Source organism: Lutra lutra, chromosome 4 (assembly GCF_902655055.1).
Source record: "Lutra lutra chromosome 4, mLutLut1.2, whole genome shotgun sequence".
NCBI lineage: Eukaryota > Metazoa > Chordata > Mammalia > Carnivora > Mustelidae > Lutra > Lutra lutra.
Window position 1 is genome coordinate 76,521,395 of NC_062281.1, and position 7,080 is coordinate 76,528,474.

Consider the following 7,080-nt stretch of genomic DNA (forward strand, 5'->3'; position numbering starts at 1 on the left):
TTCCAGCAATTGGTCCCATGTTTTTCTGTTGAGGCTATTTAAAACAAGTCCAATTCACATCACTCAAGATGGCCTTTCAAAATTTTCAAATAGATTCCCTTTTGAAACACTCTTTTCCAAGTTCAACACCTTTATCTCTTCAACCTTTTCCTACATGGCAACATTTCCAATCCATTTCATCAACTCTGTTTTCGCTCTCTGAACACATTACAGATTGTCTATATCTGCTCTTAAAAGGCACCCATAGAAGACATGAAATCCTCTCAGAATCTGGGAGATGAAAACTAGTTTTCTCTCAATCTGGATGCTATGCTCCAATGAATGTATTTCAATAGTTTACTTCTACTACTCTTTGTGGCATTCATCGCATACAAATAGTTCACGTTTAACTTGAATAACCTAAAATTCCTAAACTGATAAACCATTTTCTACAAATTTATACTTGCTGCCAACTTTGATCCTAGGAAAAAAGAAGTTCCCTTTGTCACTAGAAATACCTATTATATGAGAGCTGAGCTACTGTTACCACACAGCACCATTTTAGATTTTGTTTCTCTCACCATTTATAGTCACTACTCATCTCTGCTTCTGTGCCATCTCTGTGTTCATTCACATCACTGATGAAAGTGCTTAAGAGGAGCTAGATATGAATCGGGCTCTGGCACCAACATCAGGAAGTATCCTCCAAACACTGACAACAGTTCATTCTTTGTGAGGATTTTTTGTTTTGTTTTTTTGTTTTTAAATGTATACTAAACCTCTTCCAGATCTAGATATAAGTTCAAGTTCATCCCTTCGTTTTAACTCTAGTTGTTGTTGTTGTTTGCTTTTAAGAAAAAATTTTCACTCTAACTTTAGAGGGAATTGACAAATTCTGACATTTGTTTAGCTAACAATATAGATATTCCCCCAAAATAAAATGATAATCTGTAAAAGTTTGCAAACAACATTATTCTGTCTTCTAAAACAAATTCCAATACAAGATAGACTGAGATCATAACGTGATATTAGCACAGAATACTAAAATCACTACTAATAATATTTCATCAAAGTTACAAAAGGAATAAGTAAAACATAACTATAGTTCAATAATTGTCCCAACTTCATGTTGATCCATCCTTGATTTTCTAAATGTTTATGCAAAATCTGTGCTCTTACCACTATCTCAAGCTGCTATATATTGTGTTGGAACCTAATTACACAGGTCCTTGTTTATGCCATCCTGAAATGTTCAGACTCTATCCACTGAAACAATGGAGGGTTTTTACAGAAAGCAATGATATAATTGGGTACATATTTTTTAAAAATAGCTGGAAATATTGTGGTGCATTAATTTAAGTAGAAAAATACAGGCAAACCATTTCTTTCCCTCACCCCATAAAAAACCCTTTTAAACAACTGACAGAGTTATTCATCAACTCAAAAATGTTTGCTGAGTACCTATTCAGATACATCACCAAGTGGTTTTCTTTAAAGAAAGTCCTGGTATTTAATGATAGTTCAGCTGTTTTATAAGAAAGAATAAAGATAAGCTTGTTATTTTTAGTAACAAATCAATAAATTTGTATTGTGCTCTTGGCATGGTGACACATAATATAAATAACTAAGTATAGATCAGCCATAAACTATATCCAACAACAAATGATAAGAACTTAAATGAGAGCAGAGACAATAAAATTGAGAAAGAGAATGTGCATAAGGAACTCTCTTCAACATTCATGGAATGCACAGATGATGAAAAGAGTCTGGAACCTGAGACTTCATGCTGGGATTTGAATCTACTGGTCTACCTAGAATACTTTGGATGAGCCACTAACTTCAGACTCAGGTGCATCAAAAAGAAAGGATGGGACTAAATTCTAATATACATAGGCTAAAAAGACCCTAGGAGTCTGTGACTTTATCTTAATTAAGATCACAGTGTCTCATATAAAAAATTCAAAGAATCAGAGAATCAACCTCAATTCACATTAGAAGAAAAGTTGTCATTTTGCTGGTATTCAGCTACAATTTTCAAATATCCTTGTGACCTTGCTTATAACAAGTAAGCTAGAGATGCTGCATGCAGAATTTATGCAAAACTTCACTCGTATTTTAAATAAATCAGAGGTAATTTTCCAACATAATTTGAAGTCTTAATGAGAAGAGGCAATTTTGTTCATGAAATTTCTTTTAATTCTGGTATAACCTACACAAACAATTAAGGATATATGCATAGCATTTGTTATTTATGGCACTTTTTTGATTGGCCTCTCATTGAAATCCCATTTTTTTCCCTCAAATCCAGAAAGACAGTCCATGTGAAAGGAGCTATTGTTCCTTCATAATTACTCAGCTGCTTTTTGTATAGTATTGCCTCTATGTCATGTGGTTTAGCAATTTAAAAAACTTTAAATAGAAACAGCAAATAAACACAGGTGGGGAATTACTAAATATAAAATCTGTTTATTTGTAACTTGTAAGTGCAATTGTGTAACACATTAATATTTTTATTTAACACAGAAATATCACTAATTATTTTTAAAGTATTATTTCAACAACAACAAAAAACAAGAGCCATAACACCACAATCACCCTGTAGCAACACTAAGTAATGTCATAGTTAATGTGCTCCTCTATTTTGGAGGAAGGTAACCAATTTAGTAAACTCAACACCTGAGAGGGGAGATGAAAAACAAGGGGAGGGAGGGCAAAGCAATGCAGTGGCGATGGTCGGACGGGGGTGGGGGGACTGAAACCACATTAAGAAGAATAAAACTATCCCCTGATAATTTCTATGGAGAAGTTACCAGAAATAATGGTTTTGTTTTTCCCAGCTATAAAACTAGTTTGTGTTCCTTTTATGATGGTATGTAAGATAATTTGTCTGAGAATCTTCTTTCAGATAGGAAGAATGAAGAATGGCCTTCATTTACAATTTGTTTATAGATTTGTAGAATAAGACAAAACCAGCTTTACATGGGGGTGGGGAGTAGAGAATTACCAGCACATTCAATTTAGCTCATAATCATCTAAAGTCTGAATAAATCTAAGTATGATTTATAATGAAAAAGAACCCTTTAGCCAATAAGTACTCTCTGCATATGAAAGTAACTAGATTCACAATGAGTACATATTAACTTATAGTTTTTAATGTTCTCTATTCCTCAGACATAGTTTTAAAAGAATTCAGGACAGTCAGCTCTGGATCTTTAAGCCCCAAACCTTAGGAAAATGAAGACAATGTGAAAGGACTAGTCATTGGTCAGGCTCTGTGCAGCTGCTGAGGCAGAACACACAGAAATTTATATACTATGGAACCAAGACAGAAGCTTAGCAGTCAAACAGATGCCCAAAGAAACCCACTGAAGCACTAAGAAAAGGTCAACAGTCTGCATCAAATACCACAGAAGAAAGAACTGTATTTAGTTTTTAAAATTTAACTCCAGTAGAATACAAAAGATGGTTCAATCATCAGTAAATATCAGTCCTTATGGTTATAGCCATGAGAAGGAGAGTCTCCTACTAGGGGGTGCATGCAAAGGTGACCCCATGCAAGTGACCTGTGGTGGATCTCAAATATTACCTGGATGCCTTCTGAACCCAGACATCAGTGAGAGACTGAATGGAAGCCACCATCACCATCTTGAATTAATCATTGTAGCTTTATCCAAATTTCTGGACAGGTATCTTCCCCTGAAGATACTTCATCCTGTAGGAAAAGGTCAAACCAATCTCCATGGAATACAGATTTGATTTGCAGAGTAAGAAAGCAAACCACACTGATACAGAGACAAAAACATTGGCAATCATGGCAGTGTCCTTAGCCTTCCAGTATACTGCAAATAGCATGGGCTTTGGGGCCAAATGGATCTTGGTTTATATCTCGCCTACAGTATTTATTAGGCATACAGTTCAAGTCACCCTCAGAGCTGCATTTCCCTCATCTGCAACATTGGCATAATCTAGAATCATATTGGTTAATATATGAAAGTATCTAGCGTGAATCCCCAGGATGTAGAAGCTGGTACCATATAGTACTTGACTTCTACCTATTGATGCTACAATCCTACCTTAATTATTTATCCCTGAAGCCTAGATATGGTTTCTTGGATATGATCTCTCCTGTATTTAAAAGTTTGCTTTCTTACATGAACTTTAAGTGTAAGTCTCGTCTGTGCTTAAAATTTATTTTTTTTCCAGTGAAACTTGGTCACCAGGGTTTGCTTGTGTTTGATTGGTTGATTGATAAGTAATTTTTGCTATAGTCTCAAGGAACCAAACCCTGACCCTAGCCATGTGGTTAGTATCTTTGATAAAAATAATAAAACTCAAAAGGAAATTTAAATGTATAAGTTATGCAAAAGTCACCCAAGGCAGATAAGCTTTCAGTGAAATTTCAGATCTCTGAATGCAGTTGACAGGTTTTGGCTCAATTCCACGTAACTTCTGGGAACTTCAACAAAAAACAAGGAGACTTCTTCACTTGTTTTGATATCTTTTAACTGAGACACTGTTGCATTTCCTGTCTTTCTTCCTGTGGTTTTACTCCCATTTTACGGGATTGGTTTCACACTTCACAGCACTCAAAGGGTTATTCCATCTTCACACTTCACCAAAGGTTCCAGTGTCCTGCCAGCAGAAGGAGATTAGTGTTGTAGTTATGATTTCTGTAGAAGAGTTATCTGAGACTCGGATAAGTTTTGCACTCATTAAAATAACTGTGATAAGCTTTGTGCAGTGGCAGTATCGTAGCCAATGAGGTTTATCCGAGGCGCGATTATTGCTAATTAAAATAACTGTGATAAACATAAACCATATTACTGAATATGATTTTGACAAGATAATACCTAGTTATAATCTGGTACCCTTTTAGCAATACTTAATTGTTCTGATTCCCATTCCAACCTTATAGTATTTATGCAAAGAAATTACTAGAATGAATATCTGTGTGTATATATATATATACACACACACACACACACACACACACACACATACATATATGAATCCCACTTAAGAGGGAAGGTAAAAGACAAAAGCCCATTAAATGAAAATAAGCAGGCTACCTCTGGTCAAAAATTATCTGGTGTCTCCTGGTATACCAGTCTAGCAAGGGAAGAGCAAGGTACAGGACTAGAAAACCCATCTCTTCCCAGGCGAGACCCTACACCTGATGCACTGAGGGTCTAATCTCTAACCTTGGGCAAGTGCCTCCTTCCCTGCCTCTCACTCTGCCGCACTGCTATGTGGAGTGCCGATGGGGACAGACCCACTTGTTCTGCTCACCTCTCCATTTGCCGCAACACAAACTCCCTCCACTCGTTCGTTCTTCAGCAGACACCCCTCCCATGTAGGGGCTTAGAAACACATGTTGCATACTCAGCTTGCAAAGTTGCAATTTACCCCTTCCCCTCACCAATGTTCGGTATTGACATTTTTTTTCCTCTCACACAAGAGATTTCCATTCAATACCTGTGCTGAGGGTCTATGATAGCCCCCAGTGACGATTAATACAGAGAAGAGAAACCAGAATATGCATATTTCACCAGTAGGCACTTTCTGGGGTATTGGTACTGAACATGGAGCATGATCTTAGGGTCACGATGTCAAACTGAATGTCCTCAGAAGTCAAGAGCTCACCAAGCAAAAGAAAGAAAGCAGAGCCCCTCCCAAGACAATCTCCAAGTGAAAAGTACATGTGGCAGGAATAAGAAAAGAAAGGCTTTTCTCTCTTTTTTTTTAATCTTTGTTCATTGCCATTCCTTTTGTGGCTGGGGTCTGGAGGAAATAACTACGAAGTACCCGAGCTCTCAGGGAAACATGACAGTGATAAAATCTCACAAGATCCTTCAAGCCAGCATGCCTTCGTTTTCTGCAATCTTAGCATTTCTAAATCCCATGGCTACTGGAGGGGGTCCTGTAACAGATACCAAAGAATAGAATCGAGGGCTAGCCTGGCACAGATCATGGTGTGTGGCATCTCAGCCTTGGACTTGGGCGGGCTCTCTATGCCAGCCCCAGCACCTCTCATAACCAGAAAATGATTTCTCGTCTGTCTTTCCTTCTCTAGGCTTCCTTGCCTGGCATTTCCTTGATGGCCTTGCAGCCGGCCACTCCTCAAACCTGCTTCAAACGGGCCACCTGTCTGGGGCAGCAGCAGCCACCTCAGCTGTCACACTTCAAGCTTGAGGAGGGGGTCATTAATAATGACTTTTTAAAAAATGAGAGGAGTCAACTCTGCTTGAACACATGGGGGTGCACCTGCTCCCCTGAACCTAGGGTGCACTCTGTGGCCCAACTGGAGGCTACATGGCACCCCTCACCTCCCCATGCTCCATCCTTGAGCCCACATCCCAATTTCTGCTATAAACCCTGGTGTTCTTCATGAAACTCCAGAAACAAGCAGATGTTTTCATCACAGGAGGAAATGTTTAACAAAGAATACACACAAAATTCATGAAATCACTTCTTCTTTGAAGTCATTTGAAGATTTAGGGGTTACCCGTTCAAGAATGGCCTATTGTTATCCATATATTTTTCCTCTGGTTGAAATCATGATGTAAGAAAAGCAGTCAGTCATAAAGTATTGTGGTCTATGTGTTCATATTCCAGGAGCTATTATTTACCCAGCAGGGGCAAGCTGTTCCTATAAACTCTTCACCTATGCCCTTATTGATATTGATTCAGGAATGTTCCTCTCGATCATTAGCACCTGCAGAAATGTGGAAGGCTTTCCCTTTTCACAAAGCAAGACCCTCGAACACTGTGAAATATTTGATTAGCTCGGAAAGATGTGTTCTTTTCCCAGACTTGCTGAGCATTACCCCATTTCTAGGGGAGTTTGCAAATTGAGATTGTGTTTGCACACACTTGTACCTGTCCAGCCCTGTGCTGCCTGGCCCTCTTCTCCTCTCATTCCTTCCACAAACCACCACTCGCTCCTTGCTGGCCTGGGGAATAGTAGCTACTCTGTGCACTTAGTATTTAGTAAATATTAAAGGACCTATATCTGGGCAGGCTTTTTTCTCTGTGCTTCTTTTTATAAATGACAATGTTTTACTGTTATATTTAGACATTAGAGAAGGCATGCATAATGAT

The 7,080-nt window shown here is 38.1% G+C and overlaps 1 pseudogene; it reads left to right on the top strand.

Annotated features, from left to right (window-relative positions):
* The first annotated feature begins 4,708 nt into the window (after positions 1 to 4,708).
* LOC125099400 (uncharacterized) lies at positions 4,709 to 4,837 on the top strand (annotated as a pseudogene).
* The last annotated feature ends 2,243 nt before the right edge of the window (positions 4,838 to 7,080 follow it).